Source organism: Poecilia formosa, unplaced genomic scaffold, assembly GCF_000485575.1.
Source record: "Poecilia formosa unplaced genomic scaffold, Poecilia_formosa-5.1.2 Scaffold409, whole genome shotgun sequence".
NCBI classification, from domain to species: Eukaryota; Metazoa; Chordata; class Actinopteri; order Cyprinodontiformes; family Poeciliidae; genus Poecilia; species Poecilia formosa.
Genome location: NW_006800348.1, coordinates 292,491 through 318,071, shown reverse-complemented (window position 1 = coordinate 318,071; position 25,581 = coordinate 292,491). Strand labels below are relative to the sequence as shown.

The following is a 25,581-nucleotide window of genomic DNA, read 5'->3' as shown; positions in this document are numbered from 1 at the left end:
ATAGGCACCAGCACCCCTCCCGACCCCACTGAGGGACAAGGGTGAAGGAAAATGGATGGATGGATGGATGGATGGATGGATAGTCCACTTACAGTATCCGGCTCTTGTATCAGTACGCAACACGAATACTTCAGAGGAGCATTTGTCAATGAGGAGATTCTTCACAAAATACCTACAAAGACTGCCAAATGGTTAAAAAAATCTCCTGGATGGGAAATGCAAAATCATTGTCCACGGAGGAGACTGTCTGCTGAAAGACGTGGCGCTTTCTCTCTGACTGTTTTGTTAAAGCAAAACGGAGGATGCAGAGAGTGTGGACCGAATCGAGAGGGGAATCCCCAGGTGTTCTGTACCGGGTGTGAAAGGTGTGTGTGAATACAAACGTCCCACAGTCACGTCACCGCGCACAATCTGAAGCATGTTTTCACTGGAGTTTCAGACCATCCATCTAAGTCAAGTTACAAGTCAAGTGTGACTACAGTAGAGTCAGTATGGAACTCAACTCTCCATCTGTGTCTTAATGTCCAAACCGGTTCTTACTTTTGCGTGAATGGCTGAATGACTGAATGTAGTATGAAGCGCTATGGATTTATAAAGCGCTATACAGAACAAACCTGCTACCATTTATGATTTTGCGGTATGAAAGATGCACAGAAAACTGACCTTCACCAGCATATTCAAGCCACTATTCTGACCAAGACTATTGAAATTGCTCTCTTGGGATTTGAAAACTGAAAATATTTATTAATTCCACTATCACTATCTGTACTCCTGAAGTTCTTCAAAAGGCAATGTTTGTGAGTATAATCAAATCTTCTGAGAAGTGATAATCTTTTTCTGTCAAGTTAATACGCAGTGAACACAGTGTAACCTCGTCCTTCCTTTGCGGTGCAGGTGCACACCTCTCCATGAAAAGTGTAGACAAACATCTTTGAAAGAATAATGATTTCTCTCTGGCCTTGACATGATAACATGTATGCCAGCGTAGACGTGTCAAAAACACTGTCTGCCTTCTGTGTGCGGGCAAAAGCTGAGTCAATAGCTATAAAGAAGAGACGGCGGACATACGGACACAATGATGCACCTCTGACCAACTGAGATACGCCGAACCAGAAGTCTGTGTCCAACTGAGACAAAAAATACTAAATCAATCCACTTATTTACCATGTAGTTGTGTTGCAAGATTAAAATTTGGCTCTCAATTCCGACAAGAGCTGCTGACACTCGTCCAACAGAGTCAGAGTAAACTCCTATGGGCAACTGTGTGATTTGATACTGATGATCCTTTTCAGCTGAGGGAAATGGAGCCCAAACTGGTTCTGTGGTCAGAAGGGTGGTGACCAACAACCTATGCCAGGACTTCCTTGTCCTTCAAACTTGCATTTAGAAATCCAAAATGAAGTGCATAAATGATCTTTGGCCTTTCCAGAGAAACAAACTATGAAATAAAATCAAGGCCCCCAAAATTCTTGGCCATACTTCACTCTGTGCAAACTCGAGGGAGACTCGATGTGGACTCGCTGCGCAGTCAAAGCAAACATCCACCAGACATGCGTCAGTTCGTCAAACAGCAGGAAAGGCAGTTGAAGTGTCTTGCCCAAGGACACAAAGACAGAAGCAGATGAAGCTGGAATCAAACCGGCAATCCACCAATTGCAGGACAAACTCCTACCATAATCCCTGCAAGTCGAGTTAATTTGTGTAGAACATTTCAGCAACACGGCTGTTCACAGTGCTTTACATCATAAAGTATTACGTCTTCATCTGTTTCAGAGAATACCTCAGTATTTGTTCCAACTCCATCTTCTTCAATCTGAAAGCTACCCATCCTTTACATCTTTAGGAATGTCGTATTTAATATCTGCAAAGCATTTCAATTTAGAGTATTTGTTGTGGGGAAAGTCTTTGTCTGAGGATTTGTCGCCCAAACATAAGCAGAGCATTGAGAGGCGTTGTTTATTTATGCGCAACACCTTTATCTCTGACGTTATCCGCTTCAAAATCCATCACTTGTTTGCATGCCTCAATGAGTAAAAAGCCTGTGGAGTGCAATAGTACTACAGTGTTTTCTGAGCCCACAACTGCGTCTCTTTGTCTGAGCCGTGGAGTGCTGCCAGTTCCGAAACCTCTAGATCAGCGCAACATGCATCTCTCCCGGAGCACTCCACCGCTGAAGAATCTCCACTCTAATTAAGTGAGATTACAGCAATTAGCAGACCATTAATCACACCCTTATTAGTTTAGCCAGGCAAAGAGCAGGATGGAAAGATGGAAAGTGCAATGGAATGGAAGCAGGAGGAGGTGGAGGAGGAGGAGGAGGAGGGAGAAAAGTGGAAGATAGAGAACAGGGAGCAGAGACAAGGGTCTCCTCTTGGCGACGTGGCTTCACACTGCCTTCTGTGTGAGCTCCAGGAGCAAAAACAAAGTCCAGTACGTGTCTGAACTGTATCATGTGGGAGGGCTTTTATTTGTGCTCGGTATGTATGGAAGGTGTTGGCTGGGCTTTGCAAACGCCGTCGTGCCAAGTCCAACACGCCCCTGTTCAGGCTCTACATGTGACAGGGGGAAGTGGAGATTTAAAGTGTAATGTGTTGAGTCCTGAAGACAACTGTGTGCTATGATGGTGGGTGGCAGAGTGTGAGTTAGGGTTGGCACGAAGTGTGTGTATGTGTGTATATGCATGAATTCATGGTGTTACTTTGTCAGTGCGTGTGTGTGTTTGTGAGCCAGGGGGAAGAGGTTTCATGTGTGTGTGTGTGTGTGTGTTTTAAGGAAGGAGTAAGAGTTAAGCAGCTTCAGTGCGCTCCTATCTGATCGCAGCCTCCATTCTCCACCCCCCTTCCACCCCCACCCCAAGTCTCTGCCCCCCACCCCTCATCCCCAACCCCTTCAACACGCCTCCCCGTCGTCAGCGAGCGGGGTCAAATGTTATTCCCTCCTCGTTGTCACGGTTGCCAATCACCTCACATTCTGTAGCAACTGTTTCCAAGGCAACGGAGAGATCCGGTTGCCAGGCACCCAGAGCAATGCATGTGATTGTTACTTTATTTATTTAATTCTATCTTTATCTATTTGTTCATTCTAAATGCGTCCTTGCCTTGCCTTCACGTGCGCACTCGAAACACACACACAAACACACACACACGCTCCCTCGCGCACACGCACACACACACGCACACACACACATCTGGAAGCATGCGCTGAGTTATCACCGCTTCATGCACACACACACACACACCCTCATTCAGCTACTGTTTTATGCTCACACACACACATGCACACACACGTCTGACACGACCTGGGCACTAACTAAGTAGACCATCTGCATTTACCACAGGTGTGAAACGTGCGCGGTGGATGACAAACAGTGATTATCATAGCAATAAGGATCCTAATCTGAGCCGTGCTCTCCTCCTGGCCTTCTGTTCCCTCCTCTCATCTGCCACATCTCATAGGAGCCGCGCGGTGATAAAGACAGGCCCTAATGAGAGGGCTCTTATTGCACTGTGATTTCCTCCCTCTGTCCCTCGGTCCCCTGCTCTCCCTCCCATCCTAATTTATCCACAATATCTCCTCTGTCTCCTTCCATCTATCCGTCAGTGGCCCCGCAGCCGCCCAACCCTTGTCCCCTAACACTACCCCTCCCCTCCTGCACGAACCAGGACTCTTTGTTTGTCTGGATAAATACTACAAGGTAATTGTAATGGAGTGACCCATCGGGGACGAAATTACCGCTATCACTGCGTGGCCGCATTCAGAACGCTCTTGTTCATTCAGACTCTATTGTCTCTCTTGCTTTGCTGCTGCGGTTACTGGAGAATCTGGTATGTGGGGGAACATGCAGGCAGTGCAAAGTATTCAGACCCTGCAGGAACTTATGGGGGTTTTGTGTGACGGACAAATGCAAAGTAGTGCAAAATTATGAGGTGGAAGGAAAATGATGAATGGATTCAATATTATGATGATGATGATGATGCAGTTTCTATGCACTTCAAATCTGAAAAAAAAAAAAAAACACTTTCTTATAACTACAAAACAGCAGAAACAATGAATTCCTTTAAACCGAGACTAAAAACCCACGTGTTTCCATTTGGTCTGAACCAAACGAATCGACAGATTTGATGTGTACTGATGATTTTAACGATGGCATTTGACAAAATGTGACGTCTGTTATTGGTTCTCACAACTGTTGACTACATGATGTGTTTATTATGTTTTGTTTTTTTTTGTCAAGAAATAGGAACCCGTTTTTTTTTTAATCAAACAAGCTGGTAGATCATTTCTCTTATAACTAATACGTTTTCATCAACATTAAGGAATTATTCACTTACAACAAGCTGAAAAGTTACTTGTAAATTAGTTTTGTCTTTTTCCAACTGTACCAAAATATTTGCATTAGAAACTATACCAAAAAATATGCATCCTTTTCTTTCCACTTTATCTTTATGCTTTACTTTCTTGTTGTCCATCACATATAATCCTAATAAAATTTATGAAAGTTTGTGGTTGTAATGGGACAAAATGTGGCATTAAATGACCAGAGTCACATCGATGTTAGCTCACATGTGTAGGAAACATGCTGTCAGTTGTTTCACTGCATTTTTGATAACTTTTAGAGCACTGAAGCAGTAGATTAATCACTCACCACAATCAGCCCTATAGGAAGGAAGAAAAACTAAGAAATAAGGTTGATTTGAGTGTTGGGCGTGTAGGCAGTCTTACTGATTATACAGCACTTTACATACACAATGTAGGCTGTTCACTCAAAACAGGACCTGTGTGAGAGGAAGCAGAGTTGAAAACCCAATGAGATCCCGATTTAGAGTGGGAATATTACACCTTTTTGCAGCAATCAATTTATGGATTTCCAGCGGCAGAGCTTTCCGTCCGTTTGGCAGCTCCGTCTCCACGCACTAATGCGCCGAGAAGGTTCTTTTGCAGGCGGCGTTGGTTGCCAATGGAGATCTTCGCTGCAGGAACGCGTGATGAAAGTCTACACGAAAAGTTGCCATTTTTGGAGTGTAGGTTGCTACATCTCCACCGAGGGTGGCAAGAAGGAAGCAGCAGAAAGAAGTCAGCATGAGGTGCGGCGAGCTGTTTGAGTGCCCGACTGGAATCTTGCAACTATTTGATTTGAGGAAAAAAAACAACAACAACCAAAATATTCCAATTATTGTTAATAGAGCAGCAACTTCAGGAGTATTCTCCAATGCACAAATATGTCAAATGATTGTATGAAGCGTCTGTGGCAGAGTGAAAACTTTCCCTGGAAGATTCAGTTTTCAAGAAGCTAGCTTTGGTGGTAAATGGCCATTACATGGCACCTTACTGGTCTCACTGACACCAACATCTCTACAGTATTCACCTGGCTACTGTACATGTATAAATGCACACACTAAACCTTAGGAACAGAAACAAGCTTCACAGAACATTTAGGATGTTTCAGGTATTGCTTGTTTTATGCTAAGTGGTGGCTGCACAGTGGCGCAGTTGGTAGAGCTGTTGCCTTGCTGGGTTCGATTCCCGGCCCCGGTCCTTCTGCATGGAGTTTGCATGTTCTCCCTGTGCATGCGTGGGTTTTCTCCGGGTACTCCGGTTTCCTCCCACAGTCCAAAAACATGACTATCAGGTTAATTGGCCTCTCCAAATTGCCCCTAGGTGTGAGTGTGTGTGTGCATGGTTGTTTGTCTCTGTGTCGCCCTGCGACAGACTGGCGACCTGTCCAGGGTGTACCCTGCCTCTCGCCCGGAACGATAGCTGGAGATTGGCACCAGCACCTCCTGACCCCACTGAGGGACAAGGGTGTAAAGAAAATGGATGGATGGATGCTAAGTGGTGTGCACAGACATTTTGGGGGTCAGGTGCTCGTGAAAAGAAGCACTAGTGTGAGATTTGTTGACAGGTACATCTTGGACAAATGGCTGTAAACAGAGGCATGATTACACAGCCGTATGTCTTTGAAAAGCAGAAGTGGGGCCTCCTGTACAACAAGACACTTGTCTTTTCCAGCAGCTATTGTACCAGCGGTAAAACCAGCTTACCAAACCTTCTGCTCCTCGGCTTGGGTGGTGTTGGACCTATACTCTATCTCATGAGGGATCGTCTCGAATAACCAAGAAAGCAGAGTTAAATTCAACCATCCAGTTTATTAAAACAAAAATATGTTGTAGCAATGTGTAGAGACAACAGAGAAATAGTTTAATGTTACAGCGCTGGACCAGAGTATGAGTCATTCAGGGTTAACACAGAAAACATGTCTAGTTTCTTTTTACTCCTACTTTAGCGTCGCCCTAAAGAGGGCGTTCCCCTGTGAGGTAATTTCCTTAACCTTATCTGTATGTGAGTGTGAGTGTGTGTGCATAGATAAAAGCAAGAACTTTCAAAATAAAACCATTGTAACACATTATATGAACAAAACGTTGTCTGACTAAAAAAATAAAAACTTGAGAAAATAAAACTCTAAACATGCAAACCTAAATCTATAACAGTTGCTAGGTGACTGTACGGGCTTCGCTGGGGTTGCTAGGTGATGCTCAGTGCCTACTGATTCGTGACTTTACATTACAGGTTTTTCAAATGACTCATTTTCCAAATTAAAATTTTTTTTTTACTTATTGTCACAATTGTGTGAGTTTTGTAAAGTGTTTGGGGTGTTTTTGGAGGCAGTAAAAACTCAAATGGATGAACAAAAAATTTGTAAAATCCACACTTTGCGTAATACATCCCCTTACGCAAAATCTGACATCTACAGCTCTGGAAAAAAATTAAGAGACCACAGAAAAATGATCAGTTTCTCTGATTTTACTTTTTATATTTATATGTTTGAGTAAAATGAATTTTGTTCTTTTATGAACTACTGACAACATGTCTCCAAAATTCCAAGCAAAAAGTTTGAATTTATATGCAGAAAATGAGAAATGGACAAAACAAAGAAAAAGATCCAGTCCTTTCAGACTTTAAATAATGTAAAGAAAACAAGTTCATATTCATTTAGAAACAACAATACTAATGTTTTAACTCAGGAAGAGCTCAGAAATCAATATTTGGTGGAATAACCAGGAGGTTTTCAATGGAGTTCAGAGCAATAGTCTCTTTTTTTCCACAACTGTATACTAGACAGGAAATACTTCACAAACAACCAGTTTTTATGTATCTATAACCCTAAGTTAGTTTGATAGATCAGCATTCTTCTCTCTTCTCTAAGTCAGGGAGCAGAGGGCATAGGCAATGGTACCACTGCTGCAAACCGTGCCAGTGTCTGACATGTGGAGTTACTCAGTGAAGAACAACATCTGGCCACTTTGACAACCGTACACTCCACAGCTGCAATAGCAACCCAGCATCTTGTAAATCCAAGACTTCCTCTGTTCCTCGAAAATCTTGGCATTTAGACTGGCTGTCAGACGCTCCAGAAATGGCGAGTAACACCATCGCTTGACTCACGATCCAATCCCTCCTGCCCTCTGGTACCTTTTCTAGGCCGGCTCCTCGGCAATCAAATAATCCTTTGACGATTTGCATGTGTATCAAATTACATTCAAATCTGCTTGTGTAGCTATTTCGTAGCTGTTTACCGCATGCATCTGAATGAAACATTCAACCCAGTCTGTGAGTTCCACAATGTTGAGGATTTGTTTTGCCGCCCTGAAGGTTTTGAACTCTTGGGTGAATTTGATTGAGATCTGTTTGCAGGATCAAAGTGTTGGCTTGATACAAAACATGTGTAGAGTAGTTCTGTGAGGATGAAGGATACATGATTCAAAAATTCAGAAAAATCGTCATCAATATAAAATAAAAAAAATCTTAATTTAATGGTCGTGCCTGACACATTTGAGTTCATTACAGTCCATTAATGGGTATGCTGACTCAGTTTCTCTGATTTTACTTTTCATGGGCATATGTTTGAGTAAAATGAATATTGTTCTTTTATTCTATCAACTACTGACAACATGTATCTGAAATTCCAAGCAAAAATTTAGTATTTATTTGCAGAAAATGAGAAATGGACAAAATAACGAAAAAGATACAGTCCTTTCAGAGCTCAAATAATGTAAAGAAAACAAGTTCATGTCATTCAGAAACAACAATACAGATTTTTTTTTAACTCAGGAAGAGTTCAGAAATCAATATTTGGTGGAATAACCAGGAGGTTTTCAATGGGGTTCAGTGAAGTGGGCTCTTCATTTTTTTCCACAACCGTTTAAACTAATATTTGGAACAGATATTAGTTTTCTCCCACTCTGATCTTTCACATACAATTTACATTAATGAAAAACTTCAAAATAATCATAAAAAGCATGAATAAATCATTTTTATTAAACAGCTAATTTATTTCTATACATCAATCCCAAAGATATTACACTCATTCTTAATAGCTTAACGCGCCATTTCAGCACCGTCTTCCTACCGGAAACAGCACCGGAGGATGTTTCCGCGTCACTTTCCCAGCCTCCCCGTGTACATTCCCAGCATTAATCAGATACTGCAGGAAAACCAGACTAGTGAAGCAGGTAATCGGTGTAGGCAGGGAAATCAATGGCATCTTTAATTGCCGCGTGGAAGAAGCGACAGAGACATTGCTCTCATGCTCGTGCGCGGCGACAGGCCGGGCCGGGGCGGAGTCTCCGGGGAGCGCGTGGAGAATCCTGTTGGCTGTGGGGAATTTCCCGGGGCTTTAGCGCGCGAGCACAGACGCGGTTTTCCGTTAAATGGAGGGTGAGGGAGTGGAGGGGGGCTTTTACATGGTTGAGCCCCGGCATCACATTCGCCCACTGTGAAATGGAGGGATTTGAATAATCTTATTACACCCTATTACAATAACACTAATATGATCCAGCGCCTCGCGAGCCAGTTTTGGACGAGGGGATGTTTGACAATGTGGCCACCCCGAACTGCAGCGACTCCAAAGATGTGAGGATTTTGTTTTTTAGGAATCCCCTCCCAACCTATGGGGATTTAAATCAGGCATAAATCACTTTGGAACGTCTTCGCACGACTAAAACTGTCATTTAGACGTTCATGTAAAATTAAGCAATTGTTAGATCTGCACTTTTAAAGCCAATCTGTAAAGGTGCATTTGTACAGTACATACAGTACTGTGCAAGTTAATTGTTTTCACTGTAAAAGTATGTTAGACTGAAAAAAAGAGAGAGAAAAAAATCCAGTATTTAACTTGCATACATCTATGCAGTAGGGAAATATTTCTATTATTTGTAATTCTAAATAATTCTATTATTTCCCTACTGCAATAATAACTTTTTTTAAATTCACCAATTAGTGCATACAAAACAAACATCACAGACTAACAAACAGAGGTATTGATCTATTCAAATAACAAATAACAAATTAGATAATAGAACAAATGAAGCAATAACAACGTTAACAAAATCTTTGTCGGTACAATTTCATCTGTTCATTTGTTTTGGATCGTTATCTTGTTAAAAGAATTGAGTACGACTCTCTGGTAACATCCAACAGATTAAAGAAAAAAAAAAATCTGGTTTTTCAAAGAGTTAATGATGTCACAAAATTCCCAGGGTATTTGAAGGAGAAACAGGCCCACAGCATCACACGTCTTCCACCGTACTTGGAGGGTTTGTTGCAGAAAAAAACATCAGCTTTTTCTCATCTTATCAAATTCTTTGCCAAAAAAAAAGAATTTTCTTTTGCCAATACCTATTTATTATCTGCTGACAAATAGACTCAGATTAACTAAAAACTCATCCCGGGTTACTAAAGCTATGATAAAATTATGTTTTTAGCTAATAATAATAATAATAAAATAACTATTAGGGGAGGGAGGATAAAAGTCGGTCAAATCGAAGTTTGGTCATGTAAAAATATGGGATAAGTCTGAAAAATAGCCAGTGTGACTTAATATTACACTGTAGGAAGTGAATGAAATGAAATGATATGGTTAGTAGCAACATGGTGCTTGTTGAAAAAGTGAAAGAAGTCTTCCTGTTTCATACATTGCATACATTGAATTTATTCAGATCAAACACATCTAGTAGAAACATTGCATGAACATTAAAAAACAGCTTTTGAAAGAATAAAACTTGTTGCATTGGATTCATGTGTTATATTGTATATGATACGTAGAATTAAAGGAGCATTTCACATAACAGCAGGATGCCGTTATGTGAAACAGCAGAAGTAAATCTCTCTACGACTTTAACTCCATTTCCTCCGGGGATAAATGTTTCACACAGATATGAAGGATGGCTTTTCTTCAAAGATGTAACACTCACCAGAAATTCATTCCTCCACGAGTTTACAGTTTAGTCTGATAAATTTACTACAAAATCAAAAACTAGAAGACTACAAATAACTAAAATGTGACTAAAACGACTTTTTTCTCCCCAGCAGAGTTTAGCAAGCTTCACATTTAAACAGCTTCTGATATATATATGAAAGGTGATAGTTGTTGCTAAGGAACCCCAGGATCCCAGTCCGCTGCGGTTCTCCAAAGTCCGCCTCCAGCCTCTTTTAACACTTTCAGTTGACTTAAACTTTTTAATTACTGATGTAGATGTGTGTCAGCTTTAGTGTAGCTCATCCTCGCAGCATTTTCCTGACTCATTGAGTTTATGACATGCAGCTACATGCTAACTAGCATGGTCTGTTGTCTTATTGATTTTGAGGAGCAGCTGAAAGAAATGAGCATCTTTGTAATGCCATTATAGTTCTACATTTGGGAATCCAAAATTCGTGAACAATGAATTAGAAGTCCTCAGAATCTCTGTACAATTTTAGAAAAAGCAAAGCATGCATTAAAATGTGTAATTTCCCTTTATTTGAAAGAGATTCAATTAAAAGTTTTGTTGTGGTTTGAGGATTTCATAAACAGGAGGGCTTCTAAAGTGTCCATGCACTTTAAATATTGTACCAGTAATGAGTGGTGGAGTGACTGCAAAACATCATGAGACCCATTTGTCAGATTAAAAGTACCTTTTGTGCATATAGTTATCATTAAGCCCACATTTCTGTTTTTAAAAAGGTGTGTTTTTTTATTTTTTTGTTGTTGTTGTTGGTCAGTTTAATATTTGAATTTGAAATGTCATGTTTTCATTAGATGTTAGCTGAAAATCATCGTGATTAAGAGAAATGAAAGTGTTAAAACATCAGTCTTTGTCTAATTAATCTACAAAACGTTTCATTTGGCAGCAGAGTTACTTAAATAAATGAACTTTTCAACAATATTCCAATCTATTGATTGGGTCTGTATTGGTTTTTAAGCAAAACTTTTGTTATTCTGTTCTTTAAAGGGGCAGTACTATGAGTTTTCTAGCCACATGGTATCATTTACAGCACAATCAACTAACTATGGTACCTCAAGTTGTTATAAAATGCTATAACATTTTTATAACAACTATTTCTGAAACTTCGAAATAGTTTTTGGAGTTTCAGAAATACTCAGAATTTCTGAAACTCCCCCTTCAGGAAGTCATCACAACATTGCTCCTCTAATAACCCTTTAATAACGTTTTTACCAACATTGGTGAAAAGTGGCTCAGGTGATGTGTGGCTCCAGCACGTGCTTGCTAATTACTGCTGGCTAGTCTGAAGGAGCTGAGTGGAGGAGTAGAAGGGTGGAAGCTGCAGCTCAGAGGAGGAGCTTCGTCCTCGAAGGCGGGGCTAGGTCCACCGATGCCTTTTGCACAGCTGAATGGTTGCCATGGAGACTAAATTATTTCTCAAACATGCATGAAATAATCAAGGCAACAGTCCCGTTATGTTTTTGATCAAGGAATAACATTGTAACATGATGTAAAGCTCTAAAAAGTTGATTTTACATAATACTGCCCCTTTAACTCCCCAGTCACAGGCTCACATTTTGTTGAGTCAACGTCTCTTCTCATTTTGGCAGAAAACCAGAGTCAGTGGAGCAACGTTTACCTGCTAAAAATGTACCTCAGAGGTATATCTGGACTCAGACGAGCGTTCTGCCTGCTGGTCCGTCCCCCTCGTCCCAGTTTCTCCTCCTTTGCGTCTCCCCCGGGCAGTCTGGGAGAAAACAGCTGAGAGTGGACTGAGATTTATCTGCTCCCATCTAAATGCGCTCCCGCCCCGTGGCCCCTACCTGCCCGCCAGTTTGTTTGCCTCCACCCAGCCCCTCCCCCCCGCCGGCCTGTCTGGATATTGGATTTGCTCTTTGACTGTGACCTTATACGCGACGAGCCACAGGATCCAGTGCGACTGCGTTGGGCCCTCTGTCCTGTCGTGCGGAGTCATGTCTCGCCGCCGCCCCCTCCCTCCGCCGCCACCCCGTGTGCACTTATTGGATTCTCCCTCTTCTCTTGCACTCTGATAAGGGCATCTGTCAAGCGGATGAACAATCAGAGCTAAAAAGGTGTGTGATGCACGCTTGGAAGGAGCTTACTTCCTGCTGAGAGGCTGAGAGGAGGATGCTGTAAGAGAGGTAGAAGGACTGAGGAGGGGAAGGAAGAAGAGGGGACAAGTTTGGGTGAGGGTCGGGGGTGGGGTGAGGGCGCCCGCATCGGGGTGAAAACACATCTGAGGATGATGGCTTCCGCTCAGCTACGCGTATTCTCAAGCAATAACATCGACATCTGTATTATCAACCCAAGAATACCCGTGGTCGAGACGGGAGCAAGCGGTCACTCCCCTCCACCGTCTCTCCTGCCTCCCGTCCCTCCATCGTCCCCCCCACACACACACCCGCCCGCTTGGCGGCGGCGCAGCAGGAGAGAGTTGGAGGGGAAAGGGTGGAGGTTTCCAGAGCCGCTCCGACCGCCCAGGGTTCTGCAAGGAGGAAGCAGAGAGAGGACAAATCATGTGGGACTGACTCATCAGTTAATTAGGCCTTAAGGTATTGTTCTTCAGATTGAATATTAATTAGGAAGCCAGATAAAAAAAAGAGAAAAGGGCAGAAATTTTCAAAAAATTGGGCGTTTCTGAAATGTTTTCACCCTGCGGGGAAAGTAAATGACATTGTACTGCAGGAATTTGCAAAGGTTCTTACACTTCAGAGATTAAATTACACTTTTTTTTATCTCTCTCTCTTTTCTTGCTTTATCTCTTTAAAGTCAAGCACTACCAATTCATCACTATGGAAACATTGCTCAGCTTTATCTGGATGCAACTTAGAAATGGTGGTTCTGGCAAAAAAAAAAAAAAAAAAAAAAAAACCTCCCTCTGCAGCCTCTGAGTATAAGAAAAGCATTTCGGTTTCACTGTTCTCAGTCTGTATATTGAATAACTTTTGCTCAGTGTAAAAATGACCTGAGGCGTTTTTAGATCAATCTGGACCTGACCCAAAGTTCAACATGTAGTGAATTAGCCCTTTAGTTTAGCAGTAACTTCAAGTTGAAGAATCAGAAAAAACAGATTTGATCTAAATGAGCCATTACAATCACTACAGCTATGTTTTTATTTTTGTGTATGAGTAGTGGGGGCACTCACTCCCCATTGGCTGGGCATGTAAAAAACATACATTGTTCAGGGCTCAGTTTGTAAATGATTTATGCCACCCGCCCCCTAAGCTGTGCTGCCCTGGCTGACATCCTGTATTGTCAATAATAAAATATAGCGTATCATGTTAAAGACAACCAATACTTCTGAATAATGTTAATATTTCATGCGGTTCGTTGAGCAACGTCACCGGAACCGGACAGTCTCCAGTTTGACCGATTCTGATCGGTGGCCAGCCGCTTAGACACTCAGAAAATGCAATGTTTTTATTTCTGGTCAGTGAATGCACCACACCTAATGGAGCATTCAAGCAGAGGGATAAAAGCCACACTCTTCAAAGTGGATGCTGTTACTGAGGGTGATATAAAGTCTTAAAGATAGCTAGTCTCACTATCAATGAGTGGCATGAAAATAAAGTCAGAGGAATCAGAACGACGTAAGAAAACTGTTTAACAGGAAGAAAATATGCAAATTCAGAACTACTAGAAAACATGTTTGTATTAATAAGTGGAGTCAAACTGAGGACAACATCCAAACATGAAACAGTTCAAATGTCCATGTTAACATATGATTTTAATGGATATAATATATAATATAATTCTTCAATTATTGTTGCTGTGTTTGCTATTGACTGTTTTGCTTTTGGTGAAATTTAAAGAGATAATTGTTCATCCACTTCAGTTAAAATTAAATTGATTAAACATAGGCTAACTGTTAAATAACAGTTTATTTGTTATATTATACATTGTTGGTATATTACATGTATCATACATGTAATAACTGGAATTTTATGTAGGTGAATATTGATAAGTTTATACTTCCATCCACTCCCTTGAACACGTAAAACAAAAGTTTTGACTTTATGCTTCCTGATGTAAGCATTTTTCATACATATTCTATTAAAAAAAAACATGTTGAGATGTTAATATGTTTCAGTCAGCCTATGAGAGAGAGAGCAAAACTTTCAACAGACAACATGAAGGCTTAAAGAAAGAAAGATTGTTTTTGAGCTTTAAACCTTTTTCTGTGATGGAAAACTCTGGAACCATTTCAGAAATGTCACAGTTGAAGTAAGTATTTAATTCCCCAAAATACAGACAAACAGATCTGCTGCTGTACTAAAGCTAGCTGCACTTTTGGATCTAACTGCTAACACAAGATGCTAACGGCAGTTTAAATGTCAGCCCTATCATTGTTTGTTGCTGTAACTCCTGACTGTATATCATGGCTCATAAACAGAAATCAGAATTGGATGAAATTGATCTTGGCAGCTTTACGGAAACCGGGCGTTGGAAGTCGACCGAGAGACGCAGAACGTCTAAATCAAAGGCGGGGCCTAATTGGTGCAAACGTCTCTGTTATTTTGGCAGCTGTTACTGTAGATTCCGGTCATTTCTCTCTGCTGGGTCTTTTCTCCCGCAACACCGAGCGAATCTGCAGTCAGCACCAGGCAAGCATCAATGCGTGAGCGAGAGAGAGAGAGAGAGAGAGAGAGAGAGAGAGAGAGAGAGAGAGAGAGAATGTGACGGACCGTCGTCCTCACACAAATAGTCGTTTAGTCATCACCGCACGCCAGGGTGCAATAAAGTTACGTTTCTCCATTTTTCCCTCCTCCTCCTTCTTCTTCTTCTTCTTCTTCTTTCTTTTACTGCTGATGACCCCTGACTGGCTGCGAGTGAGGAAGCGAGAGTTGGGAGCTTTTGCCACCCAAACCTGTGTCACGGTTCTATCAGTGAGCTCCACAGATGCACACACTGAACCGTGTTTTAACTGACCACGTGACTGTGCAAACTGGAATTACGAAAAGAAATTCACTGAATTGAAACAAGCCAATTTCTGGAAAAATCTGTTTTTTCCGATAAAATGTTTTTGCGCTAGTTTTTTCCAGCCATGTAGTGTATTTCACAAAACAGCAACGTAAACACTTTTCTCACATCACACCAGTCGTGATCAACAACTGGATGTTACTAACCGATGGAAACGTCGAAGAAGGCAACAGGAAGTGGTTGGAGGAGGATGGCGCAGCATGATTTTTAATGACGTATTTGTAAACAAGCTTATTTACATGTGATTTTCGTTTTGTTTTTTAATTAATGGAAACACCGCTAGTGTGAAATTGTGTTTTTTCAACGTTAACGGAATATCGACAAAGTTTTGCGCAGATTTGTAATGGGAACGCAGCCACAGCGGCACAAAAAGTGGGTATGCTAAATGCTAAGCATAGCAGCACGAAAACAGTGACAGAAGGATGATTTCTAGTTGGCATTTTCCATATTTAACAGATGTTTGTGCTTTGAAAACCCACAACAAGGTGTCAGCATCCACCTCAGAGAGCAGCGAGCTGCATCCCAGCAGGCAGACAACCTGTGGGGGGCTGAGGGGGTGAGGGCAGCCCTTAAAGGAGGGAGAAAATTTAAGCTTTGAGGAAAGCAGAAAAGAAGAGGAAGAAGAGAATATGAAAGAAGGGAACAAAGCAAGGAGGGAACGGAGTACGTAAAATGTCAAGGAACAAAAAAAAAAGGAGATGAGAGAGAAGAAATGGATAGTAAAGGGGTATGTGGGGTATCGGCTGGGTTCGGACTGTCATTCAGCGACACGATTGGCTGTGTCAGGGGGAGATAAGCAGCCCTCACATCCCAAACTCTGCCCCTCATCTTCAAGGCTTCCGGAATCAAACGGCGGAGAACACCGCTGGCGCGCGCGCGTCTGCACTGAAAAGAGACTACATGAAAGGAGAGATTCCTGCTATTATTCTAAACACCTCTGCATGTGAAACACCATTCTCAAAGGCTGTTTGGTGGAGGGAAGTGCAGTTATGTGGGGGGCTGAGGGGTGAAACGGTGTGTGTGTGTGTGTGTGGGGGGGGGTGATGATGATGAAGGGGATGGAAAAGGTGCAGCCGGTTCTTCTTTGGAGGTTGCGGTGGAGCCCTTTGTGGACGTGCCGAACCCCGAGGATCTCAAATCCCTGCGTCTTTACAACTCTTTCTCTTTTTTCTCTCCTCCTCCTTAACGTAAGCTCTCACATTAGACAGCATTAAGGCACAGAGCAACTCCCAGATCATCTCGGTTCCTGCAGGGACCTTCCGTCTTCCAGCTCTTATAGCCGTCCCAAAGGCCCCACCAGACCCCCGCTGACCGCTTCCCCTGCGTCAAACTAATCCTTTACCCATTACTATAAGCCCCCACAACACACTGTATAGATCTGCAGGATTATAAAATAGGTAGGTATTATAAGGCATTACTCGGAATTAGTTGAGCTTAAACCCTCCCATCTGATGAGAGCCTGGCAAAAAGCACGGAGCTGCTGCTGCTACAAGACTCGGAGGATGATGTAAAGACTCGGATCAAAGATCCGTTATAAAGCCGCCGTAGCCGAGCCGGACATATTGAGGATTGATCGAGCGGATCTGAGCGTGCGTCAGGATGAGTGGAGCGAGTGTGTTTTAACACCCCGTTGAGGATACAGAGTAGTAGAAGAAGAAGGGGGGAAAAAATCACACACGCCGGGGCCTCAGATTCAGACAGACTGTCTACATGCGCAGGCATCACCGGCAATCTCTGCTGTGCTCCCAAACAGCTCCCCGCCACGCACCGCATCAATTATTCAGCATATTTATCTATGCAATTTGACGGCCTCTCCCCCCTCCCCCTGTCCTAACCACCCCTCACCATCCCCCCTCTACTTTCCGAAGCTCAGAACAAATTGCGGAAGCGGCTAATATCGCCCGAGGCTCGGCGGCTCGAATCGCTGCGCCTGCGGACCCAGGAGGCCGAGAACAAGAGGCTGTAAACAATCACTTGACACTCGCCACTTTCTGCGCATCTTCTCTTTTTCTGATTCGGTGGGGGCTAAATGGAAGCTGGGAGCTCGCCCCCCTCCCCCCCAACCCCCCTGAAACGGAGGTGGGCGCGAGCCTTGTTTTGCAGGAGACCTGTGGAGCTTTTCAGAGCAAATCTAAATAAGCATCCCTTCCTCTCCCCATTAATATACATAGACACACACACAGGAACACACACACACACCTCATTTCTTCCCTCCAAACCGCCATTTAGCATGACACACACTGAGGAGCCAGGGTAGCCAATTATCAAACAGATGTCAATGTATGCCTTACAATACTAAGGGGAGCCCAATTACCACACAGATGTTTTGTTTTCCTTCTTTCCACCCAACATCCTCCCTGTTCCACGGTCTCTAAGGACGAACCCCCACCCGCCCCCGCTCCAACACACTCACTCACACTCACACACACACACACGCATGCACACACTCCCTTCACACTGACGTAGATGCACTCACTTCTTCTCTTATTCCAGACAGAAGTTATCCTCCAACCACTGAACTAACTTTTCTTTTTTGTTTTGCAATTCAAATAGACCACTAATGTGAGGTGTTGTATTTAAAGGAGAGGTATTATGTAAAGCCGACTTTTTAATTTAGCTTTACATCATGTTAAAATGTTATTGCCTCATCAAAAACATTATTTCATTCTTTCATGCATGTTTGAAAAAAAAAAATCCTTTAATCCCTCCTGGCAATCACAAAGCATCTCCCGCTCAGCTCCCCCAGACTAGCGGCAGCAGCACATAGCGTACAACTAGTCGAACTGCGCCTCTGCTGAGTTCATAATATGAGCTACTAAATCAGTGAGGCGCAGGTAAAAAACTTTGTTAAAAACTTGACTGTGGGATGTTGCTTCTCCTCCAGACTAGCGGCAGCAGCAATTAGCGAAAACCCGGTGAGCTCATCATACAAACTACTTCTCAGAGAAACACTGGTACAAACGTTGTTGAACGCTCCAGAAGAATGTTGTTGTGATGACTTCCTGAAGGTGGAGTGTCAGAACGAGTGTAGCTTCTTAAAGAAACAGAAGCCCAATTTCAAGGTGCTAAAATGTGAAGTCAGATATATTTTATGTCATGTTTGATTTATACAGCATCTTTACAACAACTGGAGATAACATAATTACTATATTGTGCTATAAAAAGATATAAAATGGTGCCTGGAATATACAAAGCACTGTATGCCTCTAAGTTCATAAACTGTTAATATTTTACAGCTAAAAACTCTCGGTGTTGTTCTCTACGTGGTCAAGAGTCAGATTTTCTAAGTTCCTTGACAGAAACAGGCTGAAGTTGGAATTTCAGCAGAAACATTTGGAAGTGAACAGTCTGAGTTCACATCTTGCAGGCTGCATGTATGTAACATGAGAAACGTTGCATGTATGTAATATTAATTTGCTCTTCTGAACATAATTTCAGATTAATTGGCTCAGGAAGCAGAAGCTCATTTCTAATCAGAGAAGAGCCAATAAACAGAACGGACCTCTGTCGTCATAAATAAGTTCAACATCCAAAACATCCCAGACGTTTACACAAACTCAACTTACTGACCTTAAAACCATTACACCATTTACTTTTATCAGTCATTTACAAAGAACCCAATAATTATAAACAAAGGAAATGAAGGCCAACAACAGTCTTCCTGTTGGAAACACATACTGAAAATGGAACAATTTTGTCTTATTCTTTATCTTCCATTTTAACTTTTTCTAATTTTGTCAACTGTTTTTGTATTTACAAAAAAAAAAAAGAGGTTACGGAATTAATGTCATGGCCAACATTAGTTTTGCACTTGCATCATTTCATAGTTTAGATTTTTTTTTTCTTACCTTAGATTTTGGAGTTGGAATTTGAACCCACTGTCATTTTCTACCTGAAAGGGGGGAAAGTTCATCCCCGTTGTGAAAGTGAAGTCAATTTTCTATAACCTAATCGCTATCTGCTCTGACGAAATGACCAGTAAGAGGTCGCTTAGAGCTCTGACGGTTTGATCAGGGGGTCAAATTTTACAGCAGCTGTAAGCAGTGAAAACATGGATCAGAACAAAAACGCACAGAAAATAAAAAAGTTTTCAGAAAATATTAACTTATATTTGCGCTGTCCTTTTTATCATTTATCGTAATAATTGATTTAAAAAATTACCAAAACACACAAACAAGTTGACAAACACACAGTTTGCAGAATATAACAGTAGTGGTAAAATGACCTGTAATCCAGATTAGTTGTTCTGGGAGATGAAGTCAACGAAAAGACCAACAAAGACCATCGTCTTCAAAACAACTCCAGACCCAAAATTTCACAACTGTTTCTGTGACTGGTATTTTGAACCACTGTCACTTTAGCATTGGGTGGTTATTTAAACAGGAAAAGTGTGTTAGGAGACAATATGCCACCAATGTCATGTAAAAACCTCATTGTTTTCTTCCTTTTCCCCCCCTTTTCCAATTTCCACCCCTGTGCCTTCGCCCCTAATTGCCACTTGAGTCATTCCTACTTCCATTTTTCATCCGCACCAAAATCACTTTAAAACCACATACTTAAATCATTATGTTTTATAGCCAAATTTTCCAGTATTATGCCATTTTCTAATTCTTTGTCTCTCTCCACTTGGATGTTTGGATCTGATGCGATCTGTTGAGCCATTTTGTCAATGTGTTCACTCACTCATCAAGCTTCAGTCTTTTGTACAGCATGTCTAACCCCACACTGCAAGGCAGCCAGACCTGCTGCATTGTTTGCCAAGACAGGAAAAGATATGTTCATAAAATAAAAAATAAATTAAAAAACACAGCAATGGCAGAAAGTCCTGTGGCAGCTTTGTGTAAAAGTCCACCTCAGACTGTAGCTTCAGCCTCAGAGAGCAAATAATCTGGATTTAAGATGAATACAGAAGTAAAGAGAGTCATGTGCTGCAGGTAAAAAAATATAAAATAAACACCTTTTAGCAGAACTTCTTTTAAAAATCCAGAGCTCTTCCTTTAAGCTCGTCCAGGTCGCTGATTTATTTGACCCTGGACTTTTTCAGCCCAAGTTCTGCCTCAACAAAACGCTTTCGGTCATTCCACCTGATCGACCTCAGCTATGTTTCCACGCCTTCATGCCAACTTTTTTTTTTTTTTTTTTTCACGTTTCGCTTTTCAAATGCAATTTCACATTGTTTACACAAAAGGCAACATGACTTTCTTCTGTGTCTATTCGATGGATATTTACTTGGGGGGAGGAGAGGGGTGGGAGGAGAGATGGGAATGTCAATCAACAGGGTGGAGGGAACGGTGTGTGTGTTTGTGTGTGTGTGTGTGCGTGTGTGTGCGCGTTAGCGACGGGCGGTGGGCAGCAGAAGCAGGAGAAAAAGGAGGAGGCCGTGGATCAGGACCGAGGACAGCTCCCGGTGGACGTCTGTGTACTCGCTTTGCCGCGTTGCTAAATGGAAGTCTGCTTTTGTTCAAAACACACACACACACACACACACACACACACACACATAAAAACACACACTCGCTCTTTGCGCTAAGACGCACATTTTAGTGGGTGTACAAAAAAGAAATGGTTTCAATCAAACGCATCCAACCACACACACACACACACACACAGAGAAAGAGAGAGAGAGAGAGAGAAGCGTGATTCTTGTCCAGGCTCTAACAACAATTTAGTAATCAGCTATTAGCTCAGTCCCATTTCCCCTCTTCATCCATCTCCACTAATGGATTCCCAAGGCTTCGACCAAGCTTTGTGTATCTCCTCCTCCCTCCTCTTACTAGGGGTGGTGCAGGAGGGGCGGGGGACAGAAGAGAGCCTAAAAGAGGGAGAAAGCCCACATAAAACCAAGGAGATAGAGAACTTTACGTCTCTCTCTCTCTTTCTCTCTCTCTGCTGCTTGATCAATAGGAATTTAATGGACAAGGATTGAGTTCAGGGAGTTCATGCTTGCCAACGTGCCTGAGGGGCTGAGCACATGCACGCTGCGAAGCAGGCAGGAAGGCTCACACACACAAACGCAACACACACACACACACACACACACACACACACACACACACACACACACACACACACACACACACACACACACACGCACTCATTCAATTTCATGTTCTTTCCCCATGGCACACACGAACACACACACACACACACACACACACACAAACATGCTGGCGCACCTCATGCTGCCAAATGCTCTCACACAAAACACAAGTTGTGAAAAAAAAAGAAAAAAAAAAAGCTACCAGCTGAATTGCAAATGCTGTAAAGTCAATGGATTATAAGATCCAGGCTGAGTTTGCTCTGATACAGACTGAAACCGTGATGCACTGATTATTGAATTACACAGAGAGAGAGAGAGAGAGAGAAAGAGAAAGAGAGAGAGAGGGTTGGCATAAGGGTGGGGTTGGAGGGGAAGGTGGGTGTCTGGATGCAGGAGAAAGCTTGAATATTTCATTGATGCGAAGCTAAAACAGCAATCAATTGAAGAGGACATCGCGTTCGAGGAGCACACCCTCCCATCCGGGCTTCTGCTTTAGAAACGGGTCGAGTTAAAAAGCCGTGTTTACATTTCTGAGAAAAGAAAAAAAAAGGAGAAAAAGAAGAAAAAGAGAAAAAAAAGGCAGGCGTTGAAACTTCTGCTAAAAACATGAAAGGGAATGCCAAAGGAAGGCCTGGAGAGCCTGACTGGACGTCCACAAGCAGCTGGTGACTGGTGCCAGTGTTGCTATATCAATGTTTGATTATAAAAATAAAACAAAGCAAAAAAAAAAAAAAATCCTCCCTAACTCTAGGAGTGTAGTGTTCTAGGGAACTCTACACTGATACAGTGTTGATACTGGTGCAACAGTTTGTTCCCACAGATCTTAAGTTTAAACATGTTTTAGTAATTATCAGTTTAACAGTTTGATTTGTAAAATTTAAACTCATTAGTTTCATCGTTACTGATCTAGTTTGATGTGAAGACCTTTTCCATGACAACCACTAAGGTGTGCCGTTCTCATGGCAACAACTGCCTTGGAGGTAAGAAGCTGAGCTAGCTAGCAAATTGGACATTAAGTACCAGCACTGTTGCTAAGCTATTCAAACCTGGATACACACTTTACTTCTTCATCAAGCACAAGTTTTTATTATGCTTCTTAACTGTCACTATGGTGACATGTTTTATCATAATTCAACCAAAATAGCCATATCGACCTAGCTTATTGCTAACAGCTAATAGCTAAAGACTGACTGAACCAACCTCTCCAGGTAAAATCTAATAAAAAATATTTTCAGTAGGTTTAATAGGAATTTAGTTGCTATTTAAAAACAAAATTGCTCTTGTGGATATTATTTAATAGCTTAATATTTAATTCCCACCAAAATTGTTTCTTTTAAAGTGTGGTCTTTATGTAATAAATAGCAAATGATTGGTGACCAATGCGAAAACACCAATAGAAATTCACTTTAAAAAAAAGTCTATTTCAATGCTAACGTCACTTTAGGAAGCTGCAGCTTCTTGACCATAAAGCGGTTGCTGGCAATGAACGACACATCTTAGCTCTGGTTGTCAGGGAAACGCTAACATGCCACGTTGTACGACTAGATGTACAAAAAAAAAAAGAAAAAAAAGAAAGGGTATTAATTCTGTAACAAGCTTGAATCACGTCTTTTGTTCCTTTTATCAATCAAGAGAATCACCGCAATGGCATTTCTAATGTGAAATTAATGTCGTTTAGCAAGTAAATAAAAATTGATTGGAAATGTACATTATCTTTTGCATATGCTTTTTCTCTGTCAAATGTAAACGATTCCGAACCAAACGTGGACGTTTTAACAGGGATTTTTAATGTGTGTTATCAACCTTACCGTCCACTGCTGGACACCGACTACGAACAACAATACGGTTGACAGAACCGGAACCAAAATGTTCAGGTATTTAAAAAAAACAAAGTCGGTCCCCCTCCCCCCTCCCCCCCGGATTTACAGGTGACGATAACACCTCGAATACATTTAGAAATAAATTCAACACCGTCCAAAACGTCACAGTGCAACTCCTTTTTTTAATCATCTTTTGAAAGCGAAACTCTAAAGTCACTCCCATCCGCAGCGCGAGCGCACGAGCCGCAGCGAAAACGTCAAGCAGCAACAAGCGTTCAACTCTTTTCATCCGGCAGAAGTCTTAACGGACGGCGGCTGAGCGCGGGGAGGGGTGGGGGGCTGCTCGGGAACAAGTTGGAAAATAGTACGGTAGAAAAAAGAAAAGAAGAAGAAGCAATGAATGAACGGATAAAGAGAATGGAGAGATGGAAAAAAAAAGAAGAAGGCTTCGCCATGACACCGGTCATCTGACTCGACTCTGGCGCTGTTTTCTTCCTTCCAGCCTCCCTGTGTGGATTTTTTTTTTTCTTTTTTTTTTTCACCAACGATGATCCAGCATTTGAATAAAGCCATCCGCGTGACAGGACTGACAGCTAACCGCTGCGCGCTACGCTGGAGCCATATTGGCCCCACGCTTAGTGCCTGTGGATTAATTTTGCTCCACAGCAGTCAAGTCAAACGGACTGCGGTCAGAACGGCAGCGTGGAGCATCATCATCATCACCATCACCATCATCATCACCATCATCCTCATCCTCAGCAGCAGCAGCATCTTCATCTCTGGAGGACCGGGTCCATACTCACCCCCCATTCTTGGTGGAAGTCTGTCAGTTCCTCTCCGCGCAACTCAAGTCGACGGCTGCGTGTTGGCAATATCTGGAAATCACACTGAACAGAGAAAAAGAGAGAGAGAGAGAGAGAGAGAGAGAGAGAGGGAGAGAGGAAAAGAGGGGAAACGCCCCCCGAACACACACACTCTCTCTCTCTTTTTTGCTTTCCATTCTCAGAAAAAAGAGAGAAAAGAAAAGAAAAAAGAGCCTGCTCTTTTCCCTTACGATTAAAAAGAAAGTGAAGGGATAACAATAGGAACAGTTAAAAAAAAATCAGAGGTAGATATACACTCCACCCTTTAGATCCTGGAATCTCTGGCTCTGCTACTGCGATCACCTCTCTCTCTCTCTCTCTCTCTCTCTCTCTCTCTCTCTCTCTCTGTCCTCCCATTGTTGCGAATCAAGCGTGGTCAAAGGGGCGCGGCGGCGGCACGGAGGAGAAATGGATGAAGCCTCCCTCCTTCCCTCCCTCCCCTCACTCGCTCACTCGGTGCCGGTGGAGGGGATGCGCACTGATCAGGATGTGGAGACAGTTCAGACACTGGCTCAGCTTCTGGGCGTTGGTCTGATGTTATAGGAGTAATTGTCATAATAACAGTAGATAAGTGAAATCCTTCGCTTGTGACACGCACTGACAAAATGACAAAAACACCCGGGGGAATCAGAGGGAGAATCAGCAAAATCCTGTTCGGTTACATTTCGATGCGTTTCTGTTGATTCAACAGATTAAAGACACAAATGAATCGGATAAGATTTATAAAGTGTAAAAAGGGAGGAAGGAAGGAAAAAACAACAGGGAAGGAAAGAAGAACTTACACAATGAGTGAAGAAACGAAAGGGCAAAGGAAGGAAGTACACAAGCAATGTTGAGAGAATGAAAGAAAAAGGGAAAAAAGAAAGAAAGACACTTCAAAGAAAGAAAGGACACAAGGGATGAATTAAGGCAGAACAAAAGAAATCAAGGACAGAAACAAAGGAGCCTGGTAACAAGGATGGAAGGTTAGGAAGAAGGAAGCAAGGATGCATAGGCATCAAGAGGACAAGAAGGAAGGACACAAGGAAAGGAAAGAAGATAGGAAGCAAAAAAGGTTAAGAAGGCAGGAATGAGAGGAAGCAATGGGACAAAGAAGGACTAGAGTTAGGTCACAAGGAAGGATAAAAAGAGGATAGGCAATGTTTCAATGAATGTGAAACAGCTTCAGCTCAGAGACAGATATATGTATATATATTTAAGGATTTAGTGTCTTATTTTCTGCGTTTCTCCTAAAGAATGTGAAAAAAAAATGTCAGAAGACATCTTTCTTTCCGTGAGTGCTTGGCTCTTCGACTCCCATTGGCTGATGGGGCCCTCATGACGACTCTGTCCTTGACAGGGTATTCCCGAGAACCAATCAGAGAGAAACAAAAGCCATGAAAAAGTCTTTCCTGATATGTCAGAACCAAGTATGATCGTTTTGCCAGATTCATAAACATTGTTTTCTTCTAGAATAGAATAGAAATATCCTTTGTTGACCCACAATGGAGACATTCAGGTGTAAAAGCACCAAGTAGAAAAAAAACTAAAATAAAACCATATGTAAAACTAAAAGAAAAACAACACACTGTCCAGTAAGAGAGAAAGTACAACATGAA

At 42.1% G+C, this 25,581-nt stretch overlaps 1 long non-coding RNA gene across 1 annotated transcript; it reads right to left on the bottom strand.

Moving 5' to 3' along the window:
• Nucleotides 1-12,146: 12,146 nt before the first annotated feature.
• LOC107833571 (uncharacterized) lies at nucleotides 12,147-24,092 on the bottom strand. The gene is made up of 2 exons (XR_001659336.1): nucleotides 23,924-24,092; nucleotides 12,147-12,765 (listed from the first exon to the last, which is right to left on the bottom strand). It is a non-coding gene; the product is annotated as an uncharacterized LOC107833571 (long non-coding RNA).
• Nucleotides 24,093-25,581: the final 1,489 nt, after the last annotated feature.